Source organism: Rhinoraja longicauda, chromosome 1, assembly GCF_053455715.1.
Source record: "Rhinoraja longicauda isolate Sanriku21f chromosome 1, sRhiLon1.1, whole genome shotgun sequence".
Classification (NCBI taxonomy): domain Eukaryota; kingdom Metazoa; phylum Chordata; class Chondrichthyes; order Rajiformes; family Arhynchobatidae; genus Rhinoraja; species Rhinoraja longicauda.
Genome location: NC_135953.1, coordinates 130,861,918 through 130,887,948, shown reverse-complemented (window position 1 = coordinate 130,887,948; position 26,031 = coordinate 130,861,918).

Below are 26,031 nucleotides of genomic sequence, written 5' to 3'. Positions count from 1 at the left end.
GAGGAGCGGGCAATGTGTGCAGGAAAGAAGTGCAGATGCTGGTTTAAATCGAAGGTAGACACAAAATGCTGGAGTAACTCAGCAGGACAGGCAGCATCTCTGGAAGGGTCTCGACCTGATACGTCACCCATTTCTTCTCTCTAGAGATGCTGCCTGTCCCGCTGAGTTACTCCAGCATTTTGTGTCTACCTTCGATTTAAACCAGCATCTGCAGTTTTTTTTCCTACACCTATCAACATCTATTAGTTGTTCAGTCTAGATTCTGCTGTGTTACTTGCAGAAGCAAATAAGATATATTGCTATCAACAGAATTTCCTTTATTCAAGGCATTAACTCTTAATAAAATGTATCCACCACATGCAATGTGAAGATAGATGCAAAATGCTGGAGTACTCAGTAGGAGAGGCAGCATCTCAGGCGAGAAGGAATGGGTGACTTTTTCAGTCTGACCTGAAACGTCACCCATTCCTTCTCTCCAGAGATGCTGAGTTACTCCAACATTTTGTGTCTTTCTTCAGTTTAAACAAGCATCTTCCTACACACACCTCCTGATACAATGTGTAGGTACCTTTGCGCTTCCCTGCACTCCACTGCTTACTTTTAAAATGGACATAAACTCTTACGGACCAATTAGCTATGTACATATAATGTTATATAATAGGGTAGATATTTACATGTATAATTACCGGTTACAATGAGACTGGCCTTCTTGTTCTCTTTAACCTCTCTGATTCTCTCAACTGCAAATATGCATTAGTTATCCATGAATTATCCACTCCTGGTGCCACCAATTCTGGATCACTTCTTGCATGAAATCCCCTCTATTTTTTACCTTCTTTGGACTCCAGATCTAATGTAATGCAGTGATGATGGCACCATCAAAACTGATCTACAACTCAATCAAATCTATGCTCAACCTATACCTCGTTCTCAGTCATTATCTTCTCGTAAAGCATGCCCATGTACAAATTGATCTATGTGAACCTTTTTGACTTCTGACATCCATTTAGCCTGGTAGTTCTACAATTTATCCATAGAGTCATGGCCAATGGCCAATTCTCCATTGTCTGCACGCACAATCAGCAACTCATTAGGGAGCGAAGGTGATCCTGCACATAATCAAAAGTAACAGAAGCTGATGACTCCTGGACTGCTTGGACGTCTTTTCACCAATAACCATCAACTTGTCTTTTCCTTGAGACCTAGCTAAGTATTAATTATTGATTAATTACTTTAGTTATACTCATGTATTAATATTCTTGGACTGGATAGCATGTAAATAAAGCTGAAAGAGATACAAACCTGAAACATCACCAGTCTGAAGAGTGGTGCCATCCTGAAACGTCACCTATCCTTGTCCTCCAAAGATGCCATCTGATCCGTTGAGTTCCTTCAGCACGTTACGTTCTATGCAAGATTCCTGTAGTTCTGTGTGTTTCTCAAGCTTTCCACTATCTCTGGTACACATCACAATAATAAACATACAACATCAGTACCAATATCAATCAGGGTAAGTCATTTGTCCTCCCCATTACGTGCTGGATGATATGGGGACATTTGGCTTTGCAGGATTCCAGTAGAGCTCAGGAACGTGACAGTGCTTACCTGAACTATGAATCATTGTTGGAAACCAGTTCCTCAGAAGTCATGGGTTGCAAAGTCTGGCCTGGAGCCACTACAGTCAGTTATTATAGAGCTGGACATCCCACAACAGTGTTGAATAGCTGTTAATCGCAAAAAGAATTTTTGAACTGACTATAAAATTAACATGGCATTCATGGGACAAGTCCTCACCAGAGCTGTGGACTGCTGTGACTTGCAGTCCTGACACTGAGCAAGATTTCACCAGATCATTCGTGTCCTCATTAATCCCCAGACCAGTGCATAAGGTTTAACGCCGCACTTTCAAGAGAAAGATCCCAAATGCTGAACACAGACATTCTACACAGTATGGGGTTTTAGTACCTTCTTCTGTGGACCCCATTTCAGATGACCTTGACTCGCCAACAACTGCCCTCGCCTTCTCTTCACTTATTCCCATCTCTGAGTCAATCCACCTCAATAAGCTATATTCATGCAACTGCCTCAAAGGACCATCTTCATGGATGGTCTTGGGAATCCATTCAGTTACCACCAGGAAATTATCATTGATAACTTCCAATTGGAAAAGGTTTTTTCCATGTACGTCTTTGCCATATCCAGCAGTAGCAAAACATTTGCGTACTAGACTCTAGTAATTACAGGATTACAGGTCTAAAAGATAACCTATGGTTATACTTATGCTGTCAACATTGTTGTGATGGTCAACCTGGTCCAAAAAATGCAACGGGTGCTTCATAATTCATAACCGAGGAGAAATCCCAGCCGATCTGAACCTTCAGAAAATGGGTGCTCCCAAAAATGGTGGCCATGCATCTTCTTTGAACTGAACATAATTTATTTTACTGGGAACTGGAAGAGTAGGAAATCAGCAGCTCATGGCTGACTTTAGAACATGGATAATAAGGCTGTGCTCACTTCATAGTGGGAGGCACCACTGGACAAGTGCTGCCCAATATTAACAGTTACACTTAGGTCAATTTGTAATTCTCATCTAATCACTGTTATTTCTGCGCTAGGAACCGCACCAATGGAGTTGCTCGCTACCGTACCAATTTCCCATTTTTTAATGTCTTGTGTAGTTTCTTAATTATCAAAGCTTGTTGTGGTCTCAGGTAATCTTGGTTACCCCTAAAGGGCCTGTCCCACTTTAGGCGATTTTAAGGCAACTGCCGGCGACTAGGCTGTCGCCGACAGTTCACCGGGTGTCGCGGGCATGATTATGTGGGGTCTTCCAAGAATTATAGTGGATCTCAGCGCGTCGCTGAGAAATCATCCGGAGTGAAATTTCTCGGTGACAGCTGGCTTGTCGCCAGGTATCGTTGCTTATTGCGGGCGCTGTCGCCTGCTGTCCCCAGGTTTGATAGGTTCTCTTAGATGCATTTAGAAGCACATAATATTAAAATAAGTAAAGTCATTTCAAAATACCATAAAATGCTTGTGTTTAACCAATTTATTTACCATCAGGACATTTGACAGGTAGATTGGAGGCGACAGTTTGACAGTCAGGTAAGCGTGGGAATTTTGCGATGTTTATGGCCATCAGTCATTACATTTAAAGTGGGCTCCCAACCCAGATATGCAACCCAGAAACCAGATATGCATCTCCCGTATATTTTCAAAGAATGCTCACACACTTTTCACACAAATCCACTTAACCACTTTTTAATTTTTTTTTTTTAATACAGCTATTAGTAAACTGGAAGTAAATCCAGTTTATGCCTCGTTACAGTGCTGCTTAGTTTTTAAGTATCCCATACAAGATGTTATAGTTCAAAACTCTCAAGTACTTACCGACTTGTCAGTGATTTCAGCAAAAATTAGGACGCCGGAGAAGCATTGACAGCGTGGGAATTTTGCGATGTTTCCGTAGACGCTGTAATCTCGACCTGACTCGGCATTGTCGTGGTCATTGTCGTCGGGTAAAAGAAAATTTTGGCGATCTGCTACGACTTTGACAGTCGCCTTAAAATCCGCTAAAGTGGGACTTAACTTATTTAGTTGAAACAAATGTCTACACAAACTCATTCTGTTGATTTCATTTTTTATATTCCCAGGTCTACTGAAGTACAGCAACTAAACTACTTCTGCATAGCTGTGAATCAACAATGCTTTGAAATGAGATTTCATCATGTTGTCTTACTCTGCACCCCTTTCCAGAGCTTCATTTCCACTTAATATCACAATCCAACAGAACTGGTTTGATAAAAGGAAATGTCGCAGTTGAAGTCTACCACACAGAATATAATGAATCTGACACATTAGTTCGGATTCTTCAATCAATTCCAGGTGATAAATCAGGATGAATTGAATAGGATGGATATTGCCCAATAAATGTATTCCCTTGTAAACAGGAATGCGGAACCTGTGCTGTGTGTGAGTAACCTTGGCCTATTTATATCCTTGCATCTGGGACACTACATTTCCATCATCCTCAGGCAAATAGGTATGTTTAAATATTGTTAATCTGTTGTTAATCTGTGGTTAATGATCATTTGTGCTACAAGACTGTGCTGTCACTGATGACAGTGCTCCCTGCCCTTGAAGAGCTGTCTCCTTCAAACCACATTGCAGGAAAGTGACTCTGGTGTGTGGCTTTGAAATTACTCCTGAATTAATTTAAATGAGATCCAAGTCATGAAATCTGACTGAAGCATCTGAGCAGGAACGTGCAATAGGAGGTTTCTGTGGTGGGCTATGGTAAACTGATGTCTCCTCAGGCATTGCTGCTCTGATTAAATATGTTAGAAATGACCAAGGTTACTGAGGCACGACTGGGCACAGGGGTGAGTCGCACATTCCAGCAAGATGAGTCCACATATTCTTATTGATGAGGTGGAGAGGAAGGGTTACGTATTCTGTACCAAGGAGCCAGCAAGTCCCCGGATGGCAAGATGAAATAAAGGTGACAGGAGATGTCCAGTGCATCAAAGTCAAGTAGCATGCTGGTGTAGCGGTAGACTTACTGCTTTACAGTGCTTGCAGAGTCGGAGACCCGGGTTCGATCCCGACTACGGCTGCTGTCTCTACGGAGTTTCTATGTTATCCCCGTGACCTAATCATAAGTTGCAACATAAATGGATCTCACATTAAAAAAAATTGGGACATTTATTTTTATCAGTCTTGATTCTATTCGATCACACTATTATTCCATTGCTGGAAGAGATTATCACAACTCTCTGCATGAGACAGCTATAATTCACCAACTCAGCCCCTGGGTGTATCCTAATACAGCTTGTGGCCGTTGTGATGATTACTCGAGTCGGCAGCAAAGAGTGATGCTGAAGAATCCTGAGCAAAGAAATCTCAAAGTTTATTCATTGCAGCTTTGTGCACGTACAACTTCAGAACTACCATTTTGTCGAAGGAGCTGAAAAATATTCACTGTACCAAGGGACAGGTGACAAAAAAGTACCATTGAACTGTCATTGAAAGACTTTCATTTTCACTGAGCCTCTCGAAGGAAGTTTCTGCAATTTTAGCACTGAGATCAAAACAAGTGATGTGCTTTGCAATGTTAAATATTTTAAGCACATAAACATTTATTTAATAGCTTTGACACAGCTTATGCCTCTGTACTTACTGAGATGTGTTCTTTTTCCATGTGGGAAAGTTAGGAGTGGTTTAATTTAAACGGGTGCAGTAGGAAGAAGACAGGATGATTTCCAGAATGAAAAAATGAAAGTAAGAATGATACTTTATTATCACGTGAGATTCTTTGTTTTGCATAAACAAGGTATTCAAAGAGTCGCCACATATAGGGCACCAACAAAGTTACAAAGTGTTCCATTTAGTCCCTGTGATGTATATGTAATATAAATGCCAGTGCCCCCTTGAGGCCAAGAGCAGAAGCTGGCCAATGGGCTTGTGCCTTGTGACTGAGGTCAGGTGACCTTCTAGGGCCAATGGGCTTGTGCCTTGTGACTGAGGTCAGGTGACCTTCTAGAAGTTTCCTGGTGAAGGATCAGTAATAAAATCTTCTTACAAGATGTTGGGCGTATATTCATTGTGCTAGCCACAACAGGGTCTTACAGAGGACATTACATGGTGTCAGAAATGGGATTTATATTACATATACATCACATCTCCCCTTTACTTTAATTACATCACAGTCCCCAATGGTCCTTCTTTGCTCTCAGCGCCTCCCCCCCTCTTATGTTGGGTCCCCCTTTGTTCTCTCAGCAGCTGCCCCCCCCCTCATGCCAGGTCCTCCTATGTTGTCGGTGGCCTGGTCCAACCTCCGGCACTCACACGAGCCTGTCCAACCTCTGACACCCACCACAGGTCCTGACCTCGTCCTCGACCTGCCGGCCCATCCTCGAACCCAATGGGCCGAGGAATGATACAGAAAATGTCGACGTTCAGCATCAGTACATGTTCCAGCTCTCTTGGGAAGAGATGATGAGGCAGTGCCTAGTGCTCGGCTATGTTTAGAAGATTAGGACACGGATGTGGGAAAGTTGGAGTGCTATCTGTAATCCAGATGTAGGAAGTGCTTGTTGCCACATCCTATGGCAAGAGAAGCAGATTCCTACAGAGAACGGGAAGCATACTTGTTCCTACTGATTAAAAACAGTGCAAATATGTTCTTGTTTCCTCCTTGAATGGTCTGGTTCAGAAAGTTGAATGCCCATGGACAATGGAGGCTATAGAGTGGTAGACATTACCTTGTCCATCATGACCTCCCCACCATTGAAGGGATCTATAGGAGGCACTACCCTAAAAAAGCAGCCAATATCATCAGACCCACCACCAACCTGACAATACTTTCTCATCGCATTCGCATCATCGAGAAGAAAGTACAGGAACCTGAAAACCATGACCACCAGGTTCTTTAATAGCTTCTTCCCAACAAGCATCAGACTCTTGAACATGACACAGCATCAGCAGCTATGAACTTCTATGGACTGTTCTTGGTTAGATGCAGGAAAAATGTACCAGATGCAGGAAAAATGTGCTAGATGCAGGAAAAATGTTCCCCAATGTTGGGCGAATCCAGAACCAGGGGCCACAGTCTTAGAATAAAGGGGAGGCCATTTAAAACTGAGGTGAGAAGGACATTTTTCACCCAGAGAGTTGTGAATTTGTGGAATTCTCTGCCACAGAGGGCAGTGGAGGCCAAATCACTGGATGGATTTAAGAGAGAGTAAGATAGAGCTCTAGGGGCTAGTGGAATCAAGGGATATGGGGAGAAGGCATGCACGAGTTATTGATTGTGGACGAACAGCCATGATCACAATGAATGGCTGTGCTGGCTCGAAGGGCCGAATGGCCTCCTCCTGCACCTATTTTCTATGTTTCTATGGTTGCACTAAGGACTTATTTTTCTTTTACACTAGTATTACAGCTATTCATTTATTGAACTTTTAATAAATAATATATATTAACTGTGTGTATTGCATTCACGGGCCTGTTAGCTGCTGCAAGTGAAACATTTCATTATTCAGCTCCCCATGCATTTGACAATTAAACATTTTGACTCCTGAGTATTTCTTCCATCACCCTGGCTGCTAGGTTTCTAGAGACTAGGGGACAGGACCACTCAAAGATAAAACACATTACAACATCTGAGTGATGCAATGCCTGGATATTGTACATCCACATTCAGCCGTTATCAAAAACAGGTGGGAAGAATTGAATTACGTTTAGCACCGTTTGAGATTTTTAATGTATTAACTTCTGATCTCACCCATTCCCATTCAGTTTGGTGTTTAAAATGGCACACATCTTGACTGTTTTCTGTACATTAAATTACAATGATTTTTTGCCATGTTTTCAAGTAGGTGGAACATAATAATGTTGATATAATGAAATATACTGCCAGGTTCAGTTTATCTTAAAAATCTACCCAAGACAGTGAATTAAATTGCAGCTGATCAATGTCACTCTCTTTCTAGGGATAAAAGAAATACGAAAGATGATGCATATCCCTGTCATTATCCAATAGGTGATAAAATCTGTATAGTTCTTAAAGGTGGAAGGGAATGTTCAATAAATTAAATTGAATTGCCTGGTGCCTGGTAGGGTTTTAATCTCAGGTCAAAGCTTAGCTCCCAGAAGCTTTTACAATCAGTGTAATGGAAAGCATTTGTTACACTCATTACTTTCTCAGAGGTCACAGGAAGAAGGATGACAATAGACAATAGGTGCAGGAGGAGGCCATTCGGCCCTTCGAGTCGGCACCGCCATTCAATGTGATCATGGCTGATCATTCTCAATCAGTACCCCGTTCCTGCCTTCTCCCCATACCCCCTGACTCTGCTATCTTTAAGAGCTCTATCCAGCTCTCTCTTGAATGCATTCAGAGAATTGGCCTCCACTGCCTTCTGAGGCAGAGAATTCCACAGATTCACAACTCTGACTAAAAAAGTTTTTCCTCATCTCCGTTCTAAATGGCCTACCCCTTATTCTTAAACTGTGGCCCCTTGTTCTGGACTCCCCCAACATTGGGAACATGTTTCCTGCCTCTAACGTGTCCAACCCCTTAATAATCTTGTACTTTTCGATAAGATCTCCTCTCATCCTTCTAAATTCCAGTGTATACAAGCCTAGTCGCTCCAGTCTTTCAACATATGATAGTCCCGCCATTCCGGGAATTAACCTTGTAAACCTATGCTGCACGCCCTCAATAGCAAGAAGACGCCCTCAACTGCAATGAAGACAACTTACAGTTCAGTTTGGTTTATTGCCACGTTTATTGTTCCGAGGTACAGTGAAAAGCTTTTGTTGCGCGCTATCCAGACAACGGAAAGACAATACATGATTACAATCAATCCATTTACAGTGTATAGATACATGATAAAGGAATAACTGTTAGTGCAAGGTAAAACCAGCAAGGTCCGATCAAGGACAGTCTGAAGGTCATCAAAGAAGTAGATAGTAGCTCAGCACTGCTCTCTGGTTGTGGTTGGATGATTCAGTTGCCTGATAACAGCTGGGAAGAAACTGTCCCTGAATTTGGTGGTGAGTGTCTTCACACCTTTTGCTTGATGGGAGAGGGGAGAAGAGGGAGTGGCCAGGGTGCGACTCGTCCTTGATTGTGCTGCTAGCCTTGCCAAGGCAGCGTGAGATATAAATGGAGTCAATGGAAGGGAGGTTGGTTTGCGTGATGGCCTGGGCTGTGTCCACAATTCGCTACAATTTATTGTAGTCCTGGATGAGCTGTTCCCAAACCAAGCTGAGATGCATCCTGATAAAATGATTTCTATGGTTGCATCTGTAGAAGTACTGATGTTATTGGAAGAATACTCAATGTCTTGATTTCAGCTAGAAAAAAAATGCTCTCTTGACCAGAAACCTTGAAGTAATATATGTAAATTGCATTTCTTCTTAAAGTGTAAAATATCATCTCTCATTGAAAATGTAAGTAGAATTTTTTTCTATTAGATTTGTGTTAAATGTTGTGTTCCCAGCACCATTTAACACAAATGTCTTTGCAACAGGGGGACTTTGCAACAGGGAGATTTTGAAAGATTTATTTGATTCTTAAAAAACCTTGGATAAAAGCAACAATTTTGAGGAGCTTCTTACCATATTTTGCTGTTTCTTAATGCTCTGCTTGTTTGTGTCACAGCTTTTGTTATACTCATTGATTTTTTTAAATTAATTTGTCAATGAGTCAGAAATACTGCCTTTGGAGTTGGCCGGTATCATCAACATAATATTTACATTAAATGTCACACAAATACAAAAGTTTTGAGTCAAAATTGAGCGCATGCACTGCACTTCATCTAGAGTCCAGGGGATTAGTTCATTACCGTTTATTGTCACATGCACCAAGATACAGTGAAAAGGTTTGTTGCGTGCTATCCAGTCGGCGGAAAGACTATGTGATTATAATTGAGCTATCCACAGTGTACAGATACAGGATAAAGGGAATAGTATATAGTGCAAGATAAAGTCCAGTAAAGTGCAATTAAAGATAGTCCAAGGGTCTCAGATGAGGTAGGTGGTAGCTTAGAACTGCTCTCTAGTTGTTAAGAGGATGGCTCAGTTGTTTCATGGCAGCTGGGAAGAATCTGTCCCTGTATCTGGAGGTATGCATGTTCACACCTCTGTACCTCTTGCCTGATGGGAGAAGAGGGAGTGATGGGGTTAAACTCATCCTTGTTTATGCTGGTGGCCTTGCTGAGGCAGCATGAGGTGTAAATGGAGTCAATGGAAGGGAGGTTGGTTTGTGTGATGGTCTGGACTGCGTCCACAACTCTCTGCAATTTCATGTGGTCTTGAATGGAGCTGTGCTCAAACTAAGCCTTGATGCACCCCGGTAAAATGCATTCTGGGTGTGGATTATTTTAATCCTGCAGCTGAATACTGATAATCATAATGTCCCCCTGACAACTCTATAAGACCTACTTATATACACTCAAAGGGTCAATAGACAATAGGTGCAGGAGTAGGCCACTCGGCCCTTCAAGCCAGCACCGAATGTGATCATGACTGATCATTCAAAATCAGTACCCCGTTCCTGCCTCTAACGTGTCCAATCCCTTAATAATCGTATATGTTTCAATAAGATCCCTTCTAAATTCCAGTGTATACAAGCCCAGTTGCTCCAGTCTTTCAACATACGACAGTCCCACCATTCCGGGAATTAACCTAGTGAACCTACGCTGCACGCCCTCAATAGCAAGAATATCCTTCCTCAAATTTGGAGACCAAAACTGCACACAGTACTCCAGGTGTGGTCTCACTAGGGCCCTGTACAACTGCAGAAGGACCTCTCTGCTCCTATACTCAACTCCTCTTATTTATTCCACAGTGGGGTTCTCTCCAGACACAATGCTAGGGTCTGAAAAGATCTCAACTCAGGAGAGGGGAAGAACAACTTTTCCACGACTGTTTACTTTTTTATACAGAAAGGAAAAAGGGGCGTAACAGATAAAATTAAGGACCAATTAGGGACAAACACAATACCTTGGGATTCCCAATGTTGGCTTCAAGTTGGTTAGCACCCCATGGACTCCTATACAAGTTCACCATTAAGTGACTGAAGCAATGGACACTCAAAATAAACGGGTCCTTTTCGGAATGGCAGGCAGTGACTAGTGGGATACCGCAAGGCTCAGTGCTGGGACCCCAGTTATTTACAATATATATTAATGATTTGGATGAGGGAATTGAATGCAACATCTCTAAGTTTGCAGATGACACGAAGCTGGGTGGCAGTGTTAGCTGCGAGGAGGATGCTAGGAGGCTGCAGAGTGACTTGGATAGATTAGGAGAGTGGGCAAATGCATGGCAGATGCAATATAATGTGGATAAATGTGAGGTTATCCACTTTGGCGGCAAGAACAGGAAAGCAGAGTATTACCTGAATGGAGGCCAATTACGAAAAGGGGAGATGCAACGTGACCTGGGTGTCATGGTGCACCAGTCATTGAAAGTAGGCATGCAGGTGCAGCTGGCAGTGAAGAAAGCGAATGGTATGTTAGCATTCATAGCAAGAGGATTTGAGTATAGGAGCAGGGAGGTTCTGCTGCAGTTGTACAGGGCCTTGGTGAGACCGCACCTGGAGTATTGTGTACAGTTTTGGTCTCCTAATCTGAGGAAAGATATTCTAGCCTTAGAGGGAGTACAGAGAAGGTTCACAAGATTGATCCCTGGGATGGCAGGACTTTCATATGAAGAAAGACTGGATAGACTAGGCTTATACTCGCTGGAATTTAGAAGACTGAGGGGGGATCTTATTGAAACATATAAAATTCTTAAGGGGTTGGAGAGGCTAGATGCGGGAAGATTGTTCCCGATGTTGGGGAAGTCCAGAACCAGGGGTCACAGCTTAAGGATAAGGGGGAAGTCTTTTAGGACCAAGATGAGAAAACATTTCTTCACACAGAGTGGTGAGTCTGTGGAATTCTCTGCCACAGAAGGTAGTTGAGGCCAGTTCATTGGCTATATTTAAGAGGGAGTTAGATGTGGCCCTTGTGGCTAAAGGGATCAGGGGTATGGAGAGAAGGCAGGTACAGGTTACTGAGCTGGATGATCAGCCATGATCATATTGAATGGCGGTGCAGGCTCGAAGGGCCGAATGGCCTACACCTGCACCTATTTTCTATGTTTATGTTTCTAAAAGTTAAATGTGCATCCTGAAAAATGCTCAGAACACAAGTTTAAATAAATTATTCTCTCTTTAAATATTCCCAATGTGCAATTTAAACAATGTCACCATGCCATTGAATATGATGACCAGCACAATTAAGGCTGGAAATCTGTTCCCTCATTAACCCTTACATTAATCATTCTGCAGCTATTTTGCATCCTCAACATGAATCCATTGTGGCTGAATTTCCAAATCAATGTCTTTTACTGTAAATGTCATTTAGAATATATTGGCAACTGATGGTATTCCAATTTGCTTTAAATTCTAATGTACGGGTGAAAATTTGGCAACAACACAGAAAGAAAGAACTGAAGAAGCTGGTTTACAAAAAAAAAAGATACAAAGTGCTGGAAAAACTCACCGGGTCAGGCAGCATACTTGGACAACACGGATAGGTGATGTTTCGGGTCGGGGTCCTTGTTCAGACTAATTTTTCCGAGGGTGGAGTCAGGGGAGTGGGATAGAAAGCTGGAAGAGGGGGCATGACAAAGAATGGCAGGTAACAGGTGAACACAAGCAATTGGGGGGGGGGGGGGGGGAGAGAGAGTTGGTGATAGATACAAGGTTGGACAAAGGCCAGAAATGGAAAAAAAGGAAGGTATGAGTTAAAAGGATCGAAGAGTTGCAAATTGTGAAGTCAGAGGAAGGTATGTAGGTGGAGGGGGAGGGGAGAAATAGTTGCGAGGCAAGGTGGAGCACAGAGGAGGAGAGGGGGTTTGCAGAAAGGGAGGTGTGGGGGAGAGAGGGGGGGGAGGGGTTGTCACCTAAAATTAGAAAATTCAATGTTCATACCATTGGGTTGTAAGTGAGGCAAGCAAATACGAGGTGCTGGTCCTCCAGTTTACAAGTGGGAGTTAAAATGGTTAGCGACCAGTAAGGTTTACAAAATATAGCACAGCTGATTTTATGTCTTGAGTTTGTGACTGGAGGTATTGTCCGCCTATAATTGGAAACCATTTGAATCTACATTTTGAGGAGAATCCATATTGTTCAGCTATTCTGTTGTGTGGGAAGACTAGGTGTTCCCCGCAAATAAGGGACAACAATTTGGAAAGCCATATCTCGGGGAGAATTGCAGGTTAGAGTAGAGTTAAGAAATCACAGAGCTGCAGAAGACAATGATTAGGAATAAAGTTCAAGTATGTTAACTGACGGTTTATGACTAGCAATCCCCAAGAAGGGGCTCAGATAGCTTTGTTTCAAAGTATTTTATTGGAGCCTGAAAGCCACTTTCAGACACCAATAAAAGACCGTGAAACAACGTTTTTGATGCTACATTCCTGTCTATGATTCACCAGCAACCAGCGGCTCCCAGGGTCGTCAACAAACATTAAACTAATCTCACATGACTGTTTGCTCAGAATTCTGCCACAAACAAATATAAAGTTTACAAAAGCAATAAAAGGGAATTTTCAACGAAAGTTTGAAGCTTGTTTTTGATCATAGTTGGACCGTAGGGAGTCCAAGTTGTCTACATTGATGCAGCTTTGGTGTCATTTCTATTTTTCTACCATCGCTGATCAAACTAATAAGCATCCTGCTCACATCATGGATGACTTCCTCATCTCCCCAGTACCTGCCTGGGAAGGTGATCGGGGAGCTACACAACCACCACCTCACTCAGCTATCAATTCAACATCACCACCAAAGATACTAGAGGAACAAGATAGACCACTCCACCCAAAATACCGTAGTATTTCATGACGCCATTTTAGTAGGCAGAAACTTGCAGAAACATTTTAAAAGAAAAATAACAAAAATCTGTGAATTGATAGATGAGATATATTCTGCATTTTAATGGTATCATCGCACATACTGTTCCCCCACAACACTGATTACACTGCAAGATGCATAAAGAAACGGCGGGTTTTGCCTACTAAAATGGCTCCTTTGCGTACTACACTTCAGTATAGGCGATTTCAATGGAGTGGTCCATCTTATTCCTCTAGTATCTTTGATCTCCACCACCTGACTCTCCCTCCCTAACCTTTCTTCTGTTACATTTAATTACTTAGTCTAAATCGATAAAACTGGGGTTCCAGCACCGAGCCTTGCGGCACCCCACTAGTCACTGCCTGTCATTCTGAAAAGGACCTACTAATTCCTACTCTTTGCTTCCTGTCTGCCAACCAGTACTCAATGTTGGGGGAGTCCAGAACCAGGGGCCACAGTTTAAGAGTAAGGGGTGGGCCATTTAGAACGGAAATGAGGAAAAACATTTTCAGTGAGAGAGTTGTAAATCTGTGGAATTCTCTGCCTCAGAAGGCAGTGGAGGCCAATTCTCTGAATGCATTCAAGAGAGAGCTAGATAGAGCTCTTAAGAATAGCGGAGTCAGGGGATATGGGGAGAAGGCAGGAACGGGGATGTAAGGCTAACTGGTCTATAATTCCCCATTTTCTCTCTCCCTCCTTTTTTTAAAAGTGGGGTTTCATTGGCCACCCTTCCTACGCATAGAACAGTACAGCACAAGAACAGGCTGTTCAGTCCACAACGTCTGAGCCAAACATTATGCCATGACCATCTACCTGCGCTTAACCATATCCCACCATGCACCGCATACCCATATGCCAAGACCATCTAACTGCACTTAACCATACCCCACCATTCACCGCATACCCATATGCCTATCAATAAGTCTCTTACATTTTCATATCTGCTTCATCCACTACCCCTAGCAGTGCGCTCCAGGCACTCACAACCCTCTGTGTGGAAAAATATGCCCTGCACATCTCCTTTAAACTTTTCCCCTCTCGCCATAAAGCTACGCCCTCCACTATCTGTTTTTTTCCGTCTGGGGAAAAAGATTCTGACTGTCTACCCTATCTATATGCTACCTATCTATATATTTCTTAGATCATAACTCGACAATCAGCAGAGGCACAGTGGTGCAGAGGTAGAGTTGCTGCCTTACAGCAGCAGAGACCCGGGTTAGTACCTGACTGTGGGTGCTGTCTGTACGAAGGTTGTACATGCTCCCCATGACCACGTGGGCTTTCCCCGGGTGCTCTGGTTTCCTCCCACACTCCAAAACAGGTTTGTAAATTAATTGGCTTCGGTAAAAACTTGTAAATTGTCATAAGGTCATAAGTGATAAGAGCAGAATTAGGCCATTTGGCCCATCAGGTCTACCCTGCCATTCAATCATAGTTGATCTATCTCTCTCTCCTAAGCTATTCTCCTGCCCTCTTCCCATAACTCCTGGCACCCGTACTAATCAAGAATCTATCTATCTCTGCCTTAAAAATATCCATTGACTTGGCCTCCACAGCTGTGTAGGATAGTGTAAGTGTACAGGGATCACTGGTCAGCATGGACTCAGTGGCTAAAGGGCCTGCTTCCACGCTGCATCTCTAAACTAAACTAAACTCCTTGTCCTAGTCATATAATGTGGATTCTCTCCGCTCGTAGGTTATTTTTAAATTATTAAATCTTCATGCAACTCACCTTTCCTAAATTTCATTGAATGTACACTCTACTTAGTGAAGAATCTCCAAATTGATCTTTGGGGTCCACTTACCATTCCAGAGATTCTGTGCTGTATTTCCTTCGGGGTCAGTATATCTTTCACCAGGTGCGATTTAATATACAACTGCACTGTTAACTTTTACTAAGTTGTAGACTAATTCTCTAATTCTCTAGATATGGCCAAAAATTTCCTTTAATTTTCCTTGACATTTTAATGTGCCCATTTGAATGTGCACTGCTAGCTTTTCCAAAATTAAATAATACTCATTTCTATCCATTTTCAGTTTTAAGCAACCAACCTCATCCATACTCACATTGAAATTCATTTGTCACTTTTGCCTAACCTATAAAATTCTCTGGTAATAGATTAAAATGTTGCCCGTTTTGTGTTGACAGACTAATTTAACAATGATCCGACCATGGCTTAAGAACCAAATTTGCCTTGCAGGATCTTTTAGAAGATTTTTCCTCACTGATCTTTTCTCACTGAAGAGAACCCCTTGAAGTGAAGGCCTAAGAGGGCTCCATTCAAGGTCCCAGGTATTGTGATTAAGACTTCCTTTCACAATCTCCGACTGTTCTGGAGGCTGTAGACCACAGAGGAAAGGAACTGGGCAAAGGCTCACTGTTGGAAAAAGTGGGAGCGGAGAGAAAATTAAAAGGAAGAGGGTCCTGAGAAAATGAGGGAGATTTGGGATGAAGATCACAAGAGCACAAATAGTCAGAGGGGGTTGGGAGTGTTCAGGGAATATCAGGGAGAATCAGGTGGTGGAAATGTTGGGAGTGTTCAGGGTGTACCTGAGGGAGAATCAGGTAGTGGAAATGTTGAATTGACAGCTGAGTGAGGTGGTGGTTGTGCAGCTTCTGATTTAGACGAGGGACTTAAATGTGACATTTCCAAGTTTGCGGATGGCACAAAGTTGGGTGGCAGTGTAAGCTGCGATGAGGATGCTATGAGGCTGCGTGGTGACTTGGATAGGTTGGGTGATTCCGCAGATGCTTGGCAGATGCAATATAATGTGGATAATTGGGAGGTTATCCACTTTGAAGGCAAGAACAGGAAGGCAGATTATTGTCTGAACGGTGTCAGATTAGGAAAAGGGGAGGTGTACCTATACCTGGGTGTGCTTATGCATCAGTCACTGAAAGTAAGCATGCATGTGGAGCGGGCAGTGAAGAAAGCTTATGGCATGTTGGCCTTCATTGCGAGACGATTTGAGTTTAGGAGCAAGGAGGTCCTACTGCAGTTGCACAGGGCCCTGGTGAGACCGCACCTGGAGCATTGTGTGCAATTTTGGTCCTAATTTGAGGAAGGACATTATTGCTATTGAGGGAGTGCAGCGTAGGTTAATACTCAGGATGGTGGGACTGACATGTGATGAAAGAATGGGTCGACTGGAATTCACTGGAATTTAGAAGGATGAGAGGGGATCTTATAGAAACATATAAAATCCTTAAAGGATTGGACAGGTTGGATGCAGGAAAAATGTTCCCGATGTTGGTGGAGTCCAGAACCAGGGGTCACAGTTTAAGAATAAGGGGTAGGCGATTTAGGACTGAGATGAGGACAAACTTCTTCACCCAGAGAGTTGTGAATCTGTGGAACTCTCTGCCACAGAAGGCAGTGGAGGCCAATTCACTGGATGTTTTCAAGAGAGAGTTAGATATAGCTCTTGGGGCTAAAGGAATCAAGGGATATGGGGAAAAAGCAGGAACATGGTACTAATTTTAGATGATCATATTGAAAGGCGGAGCTGGCTCGGAGGGCCGAATGGCCTACTCCTGCACCTATTTTTCTATGTTTCTTTGTTTCTAATAACCCAATAATCCGCTGCCATTATTATGTGCGAGTTACTTATTTATTTATTTTTAAATCTATTTTTATTATTCGGTGTTACATTGTGAGTCGGATGCAACGGAATTTCGTTCAAATATGCACTCGTCTGGTGTATAGTTTTTGAATGACAATAAAGTTATATTCATTCATTCATTCTAAGGAACTGCAGATGCTGGTTTACACTGAAGATAGACTCAAAGTGCTGTAGCAGCTCAACGGGACAGGCAGCATTTCTAGAGAAAAGGGAACAGCTGAAGTAGGGGGAAGGAACTTGGGGTAGGAAAAGGCGTGAACAAATCAGGGCCAGCAACAGATGACAAAGGGAGGGTGAAGCCCATAAAGGCCCATTGTTTGCAGGGAAGAGGTGATAACAAAGGGATGTGAACAGTGAAGCTAGTAGGATGACTAGTGTGGGGGAGTGGGGGAGAAAGGGAATGCAGGGGTTACTTGAATTTATAGAAATCAATGTTCATAAAGCTGCATTGTAAATTGCCCAAGCGAAATACGAGGTGCAGTTCCTCCAATTTGCGTGTTGCCTCACCCTGACAGTGGAGGCGGCTCACAGCAGAAAAATCAATGTGGGAATGGGAAGGGGAGCTAAAATGATTGGCAACTGGGAGATCGCACAGGCCAAAGTGTTCAGCGATACGATCGCCCAATCTGCGCTTGGTCTCGCCGAAAGTAAGAGCGGAACCATGGGACACAGAGGGAACTGCGAGATTCGCTGGATACTCTATATCCTGTAGTTCAGCACTTGCTCCCGCTCCCACCCCCCCGATCACAACAGGGACAGTCACCTTAGTCCTTACCTTTCATCCCATCAGCCGTGCATACGACACATCATCCTCTGACATTTTTTTGCCACCTCCAACGGGATCCAACAACTAGTCACATCTTCCCAACATCCACCCCTTTCTGCTTTTTGCAGAGACCATTCCCTCTGCAATTGTGTTGGAATGAGCTGCAGATGATGGTTTACACCGAAGACAGACAAAATGCTGAGTAATTCCAGCATTTTGTGTCTATTCCCTCTGCAACTCCCTGGTTAACTTCTTCCCACTCAAACCACCCCCTCCCCAAGAACGTCCCCCTGCAACCACAGGAGTTGCAACACCTGTCCCTATGCCTCCTCCCTTGACTCAATCTAGGGACGCCAACAGTCCTTTCAGGTTAGATAGAGGTTCACTTGCACCTCCTCCAACCTCATCTACTGTATCCGTTGATCTCGCTGTGGACTGCTATATATCAGTGAGACCAAGTGCAGACTGGGTGACAGTTTTGCTGAACACTTACATGCAGTTCACCTTGGCCTACGCAATCTCCTGATTTCCAAACATTTTAACTCCCCCTCCCATTCCCACACTGACCTTTCTGTCCTGGGCCTCCTCCACTGTCAGAATGAGACCACATGCAAATTGGAGGAAAAGTACCTCATATTTCACTTGGCCCCCTCTACTTTCAGGCCAAAAAAAGGGTTCCTCCAGAGGTGCTGCTGACCTGCTCCGGCACTTTGTGTCTATACAGTACTATGTAAAGCAAAACTAAAAATAACCTGAACACACACTTTTCAGGAGTGAAGTTAGCAAACAATTCAACCTGAAAAGCATGGTAGAACTTGAGAATTCTTCCATGATTAGGTCTTGCCAAATGTTGTTAATTTCAGATTTGTGGCTGAAATCTGTTCATTAACCAAAGATATTAAGTAGTATCAGCAAAGGGATAGTAGATGGAATTGAGTCACAAACCAGCCATCATCATAGTGGAATGTGTACAGTACAGACACAAGGAAATAAATGGCACATTTATGTTCTAATGTTCCCACTGAAATAAGTTGAAATAACACTGAAATAACATCATTATTGAATAGATTTTTACAATGGGGACAATTTGGAATTGCTTGATTACTTGAATTAATTAATGTCCTTCAAATATTCCAGTAAGTATTTCATGAAAGTGACTTAATCAATCAGCAAGGTTAATTAAGAATGGGAACATTTTGAAGCATATATATTTTGCTGTAGATAGTTAATTACTAAATTCGACAATGCAGCAAACTTGGTCCCTGACGGCTAACAAAGAAATATTTGATGAAAGTTATCGCCCAAAACAGGAGAATATTAGTTTTAAATATATGCTGGGATTTTTGAAATTCAAATTGGGGTGGGGGTGGTCAATATGTATTTTCAATAATTCTTATTCCCTTACATATTTTATTTGTGTTGACTATATAAGAGGGCACAATCTTAGGGGTGGAGGAGATACAATGATAGAAATGTCCAACCGATTGTGGGATGAGAACATATTGATGAGATTTTTAAAATGGAGATAGAAGATGAACCGAGCCGATCAGCCAATGCTTCCTTGCGTTTCTATAAAGATCTGTTCTGCTTCTCTTGTCTAAAGGTGATTCAATTACGCTCTATTTTTAAAATAAACTAGACCAAGTGGAACCGTTGGGCCCAAACCTCTCCTGCATTGGTGCAGCACCCTCTCCTGCCCCCCACCCCTCTCCTTCCCAACCTTACCCTCTCCCCCACTCCATCCCCCTCAAGCCCCCTTATCCTCCCTCCTCCCCTAAAGCACCCTTATTCTCCCCCTCCCCCCGTCCCCCTCCCTACCGACCTCCCTAGGAGATAGATTTAAACTTTAAAATGTGAATAACTAAAAATATAACACTGATTTCAATGAAACTTCTTCCATTAACACCAAGTGGATGACGGCGAGTAAGGTGGGCCTAAAATTGTTGTGTTATCATGTACCGTTTTGGCTGTAGTTCAGGAACAAACAAACAAACGAGAGATTTAGTATATAGATTGGCATGAACTTGTCAATAGACAATAGACAATAGACAATAGACAATAGGTGCAGGAGGAGGCCATTCGGCCCTTCAAGCCAGCACCGCCATTCAATGTGATCATGGCTGATCATTCTCAATCAGTACCCCGTTCCTGCCTTCTCCCCATACCCCCTGACTCCACTATCCTTAAGAGCTCTATCCAGCTCTCTCTTGAATGCATTCAGAGAATTGGCCTCCACTGCCTTCTGAGGCAGAGAATTCCACAGATTCACAACTCTCTGACTGACAAAGTTTTTCCTCATCTCAGTTGTAAATGGCCTACCCCTTATTCTTAAACTGTGGTCCTTTGTTCTGGACTCCACCAACATTGGGAACATGTTTCCTGCCTCTAACGTGTCCAACCCCTTAATAATCTTATACGTTTCGATAAGATCTCCTCTCATCCTTCCAAATTCCAATGTATACAAGCCTAGTCGCTCCAGTCTTTCAACATATGAAAGTCCCGCCATTCCGGGAATTAACCTTGTAAACCTACGCTGCACGCCCTCAATAGCAAGAATACCCTTCCTCAAATTTGGAGACTAAAACTGCACACAGTATTCCAGGTGCGGTCTCACTAGGGCCCTGTACAACTGCAGAAGGACCTCTTTGCTCCTATACTCAACTCCTCTTGTTATGAAGGCCAATATTCCATTGGCTTTCTTCACTGCCTGCTGTACCTGCATGCTTCCTTTCAGTGACTGATGCACTAGGACACCAAGATCACGTTGTACGTCCCCTGTTCCTAACTTGACACCATTCTGATAATAATCTGCTTTCCTATTCTTACCACCAAAATGGATAACCTCACACTTATCCACATTAAACTGCATCTGCGTTGCATCCGCCCACTCACACAACCTGTCCAAGTCACCCTGCAACCTCATAGCATCTTCCTCACAGTTCACACTACCACCCAGCTTTGTATCATCTGCAAATTTGCTAATGTTACTTTAAATCCCTTCATCCAAGTCATTAATGTATATTGTAAATAGCTGCGGTCCCAGCACCGAGCCTTGCGGTACTCCACTAGTTACTGCCTGCCATTCTGAAAGGGACCCATTTATCCCCACTCTTTGCTTTCTGTCTGTCAACCAATTTTCTATCCATGTCAGTACCCTACCTCCAATACCATGTGCTCTAATTTTGCCCACTAATCTCCTATGTGGAAACTTGTCAAAGGCTTTCTGAAAGTCAAGGTACACCACATCCATCGGCTCTCCCCTGTCAATATTCCTGGTTACATCCTCAAAGAATTGCAGAAGATTAGTCAAGAGTGATTTCCCCTTCGTAAATCCATGCTGACTCAGAACAATCCTGTTACTACTATCCAAATGCTCCGCAATTTCGTCTTTTATAATTGACTCCAGCATCTTCCCCACCTCTGATGTCAGACTAACTGGTCTATAATTTCCCGTTTTCACTCTCCATCCTTTCTTAAAAAGTGGGACAACATTAGCTACCCTCCAATCCACAGGAACTGATCCTGAATCTATAGAACATTGGAAAATGATCACCAATGCGTCCACAATTTCTAGCGCCACCTCCTTAAGTACTCTGGGATGCAGACCATCAGGCCCTGGAAATTTATCAGCCTTCAGTCCCATCAGTCTACCCAACACCATTTCCTGCCTAATGTGGATTTCCTTCAGTTCCTCCGTCACCCTAGGATCTCTGCCCACTAGAACATCTGCTTGTATCTTCCTTAGTGAAGACTGATCCAAAGTACCGGTTCAACTCGTCTGCCATTTCCTTGTTTCCCATAATAAATTCCCCCGCTTCTGTCTTCAAGGGACCCATATTTTTTTCCTCTTTACATACCTAAAAAAGCTTTTACTATCCGCCTTTATGTTATTGGCTAGTTTACCCTCGTACCTCATCTTTTCTCCCCGTATTGCCTTCTTAGTCATCTTCTGTTGCTCTTTAAAAGAGTCCCAATCCTCTGGCTTCCCACTCTTCTTTGCTTTGTTGTACTTCTGCTCTTTTATTTTTATGCTGTCCTTGACTTCCCTTGTCAGCCATGGGTGTCTCTAACTCCCCTTGGAATCTTTCCTCCTCTTTGGGATAAATTGATCCTGCAACTTCTGCATTATTCCCAGGAATACCTGCCATTGCTGTTCCACCGTCTTCCCTGCGAGGGCCTCCTTGCAGTCAATTCTGGCCAGCTCCTGCCTCATGCCTCTGTAATCCCCTTTGCTATACTGTAATACTGACACTTCCGATTTACCCTTCTCCCTCTCAATTTGTAGAGTAAATCTTATCATATTGTGATCACTGCATCCTAATGGCTCTTTTACCTCGAGTCCCCTTATCAGATCAGGTTCATTACACAACACTAAATCCAGAATTGCCTTCTCCCTAGTAGGCTCCAGTACAAACTGTTCTAAGAATCCATCTCAGAGACACTCCACAAACTCTCTTTCCTGGGGACCATTACCCAACCTGATTTTCCCAGTCTACCTGCGTGTTGAAATCTCCCATAACCACCGTAGCATTACATTTGTGACATGCCAATTTTAGCTCCTCATTCAACTTGCACCCTATGTCGAGGCTACCGTTTGGGGGCCTGTAGATAACTCCCATTAGGGTCTTTTTACCCCTACAATTCCTCATTTCTACCCATACTAATTCTACATCTCCTGATTCTATGTCACCCCTTGCAAGGGAGTGAATATCATTCCTCACCAACAGAGCGACCCCACCCCCTCTGCCCACCTGTCTGTCTTTTCTAAATGTTGTGTACCCCTGAATATTCAGTTCCCAGTCCTGGTCCTCTTGTAGCCATGTCTCAGTGATGCTACGTAATGCTGAATTTTAATGAAAGGTTAACAGTATAAAGCACTGGAATGTAGACTTGGGCAGCGGCCATGATGGCGCAGAGGTAGAGTTGCTGCCTTGCAGCACTTCCAGCGCCAGAGGCCCAGGTTCGATCCCGACTATGGGTGCTGTCTGTATAGAGTTTGTGTGCTCTCTCCGTGACCATGTGTGTTTTCTCCAAGTTATTTGGTTTCCTCCCACACTCCAAACACATACAGGTTTGTAGGTTAATTGGCATGGTGTGTGTATAAATTGTCCCTACTGTGTGTAGGATAGCGTAAATGTGTGGGGATTGCTGGTTGGTGCAGAATCAGTGGGCCGAAGGGCCTGTTTCCATGCTGTATCTCTAAAAAAAACGTAAGGAACTGCAGATGCTGGTTTACCAAAAAAAAGATGCAATGTGCTGGAGTAACTCAGCAGTCAGGCAGTGTCTCTGGATAGAAAGGATAGGTAATGTTTTGGGTCAGGACCCTTCTTCAGCCTGATTTTAGATTCCAGAGATAAAAAGACAACGTGTGAGATAAGGACATGCGGACGGCAGAGGTGAGAAATGTGAAGCCAGTATAAAGCATGAATCAGTTTCTCTCTCCATAGACGTTGCTGGTTTGTTTCCAGCATTATCTGGTTATTTACCACATTTACAAAATTTGCCTTCAACAAAATAGGTTTTCAATTGTTTGTTGGTGCCTATTTTTTTCCTGCTTGCTAGTGATCAATTAGCATCAATGTGCATAAATTGCAGTAGCCTTTTGAAAGAAAGATGGGAAAAGTCACCAGGCACCCAGCACTTGCTCGGTGAAACAAATGTAGCAGTTTTATGATTCTAATTCCTCTGGCCTCCTACAGTGAGAACAGTATCTTCAAAATGCCATGAAGGTGATAATGATGTAAATTCCATATTTGAACACAAATTAAGCCGTTATAACTTGAATATTACAAAATGTAAGCTTGTATTTATGAGCTTTCTTGGGAAAGGAGAAAATTGGAAAATATAGTTATATTGAGCGATAATAGATCAGTTTTTGCTGGAAGAGGTTATTTTATGGCTCATAAAGTTAATTAAACCAGTCTTTTCACTTCAGCTCAATATACTTGCCTTGTACTTTTCTGGAAGTACATTGTAGTAACAGTGTAACAGGAGAATCCACTCATCTCAGACTTTTTGAACACGATTTTGAAACCTGTAGGACAATAGGAATGGATGAGATTGGGACCCCCTCACCTTCATGATCTCCAATCATGTATTCAAGTCAGGGCGGCACAGTGGCACCAGCTGGGTCCGATCCTGACTACAGGTGCTGTCTGTAAGGAGGTTATACATTCTCCCTGTGACTGCGTGGGCTTTCTCCGGGTGCGCTGGTCTCCTCCCACACTCCAAAGACGTGCAGGTTTGTAGGTTAATTGGCTTCAGTAAAAATTGTAAATTGTCCCTAGTGTGTAGAATAGTGTTAGTGACACGAACACTATTGTTGGTGTTAGTGTTATGGTTGACCGCTGGTTGGCGTGAACTCGGTGGGTTAAAAGGCCCCGTTTCCGTGCTGTATCTCTAAAGTCTAAACTCTTCCCTCTAACCAAATCTAAGCCATGGCCTATGCACTATCGACATCGCCTGGGTTAAAGTGTTTTGGCAACTGTGTGCAGTTTTGCTTCTGACAACACTCTCCATGGTGTCAATGGGGGGCAAACTCATGGCATTGATTCCTGTGGTGTGGGAACTAGTCCTATAACAGCAGTTTGAAGATGACCGTCACGTTCTCCCGGCAGTTTGGCGGAATGGGTAGTAGCTGTATTTAACATGTAAAAATCTGAGGGGATTGAAACGAAACAGAGAATGCTTGAAAACATTCAGCAGATCAAATGACATCTGCAGAATGAGAAGCAGAGTTAATTATCTGATGCCCTTTATTGAACAAAGAGGGATTCGAATAAGGATTTACAGGTCTGAAACCAAGAAGAGAGTATGTTGCTATAGGGTCCAGAGAAGACAGTGCAGGATAAAAGCATTGATCAGTTTGGATTGAGTTGAAGGGGAATTTTAAAAACAGGTGTAATAAATCAGGGGATGAGGCAGCAAACTGGATGAAATGTAACATCGGTCGGTCATGAGATTATTGCATGACAGACCAGTATATGAGGGTCACATTGCCTAATCCTGCTCCTATTTATCAATAATCTTCTATTCTTTGATGCTTCCTGATGCATCAAAGTGTCTTCTCTTTGGACTCCAGTTCAAAGAATCTGGTGCCTTTAAAGAGATCTCCCGCTGATAGATAAGTGATACTCCTTCTTGGAGAATGGTTGCTTCCTCCAGCTGCGCAGGTACTTGAAAAGTAGTTTTCACATTTTTGAATTGCGTCTGGGACAGAATGTCAGTCCTCATTCGCGATGACAGAATTAAATAACAAGCCAGAACAATGCGGCACACTTCTACTGTGTTTATATATCATTTCCTTTGAGTAATGTTGCTTTACTTGAGGTGGAAATAATCACACCATTAAAATTACTGCGATATTATCCAGTTGAAAATTCTGCTATATTCTATCATGAGTGAGCGGCCACATCCATGATGGGAATTCAGTAGCAAAACATAATTGCTTATTGTAGCACCGCACAAGTAAAAGACTATTATCTTTGGATAATATTCTTCTTATTTTTTTCTCAGCAAATAAAGTTTATTTTGGCTATAGTGAATTTCATTACCCTGTATACGTCCTCACCTTAAACATACGCCTCAGTATTAACCTTCCCTCCCAGCGCCCAGTGTTTTATCATCTACAGATTAGAACCTGTCCAGATACTCACTCATGTAGCATTGATACTTTTCAGTGCCATGCGTAGGACAATTGATTCCCAGAGTGAAACATGATTGTAACCACTTCTGATCTGAAATACATCACCTGGAAAGTTGGCTGGGTACAGCCCAGGTTCACCCTTGCATCAGATGATGTTTTTTTCTACTCTCATGCACATCAAATACTATTTGTGGGACAATACAATTTAGAGCACTGGTTGCAGAAACGGGCTGATATTTGTGAGAAATTGTACTGTCATTGGGCAGGGAGAATCGCTCAGGTTTGCTGAGCTGCCTTTCTCTTGCTGAGTGAACCAAAGGACCACCAGCTTTTCATGTTTGAAACATTTATATTCCACTGAGCATTGCTGGCTGTTTCTGCATTTTGGAAACTAGGGTGCAGCATGCTGGCAGAGTTGCTGCCTTACAACACCAGAGATCTTGGTTCGATCCTGACTACAGGTGATGTCTGTGCGGAGTTTGGATTTAATCCCTGCATGATTTTTCTCCGGGTGCTCTGGTTTCCTCCCATATTCCAAAGACTTACAGGTTTGTAAGTTAATTGTCTTAGGTAAAAATTATA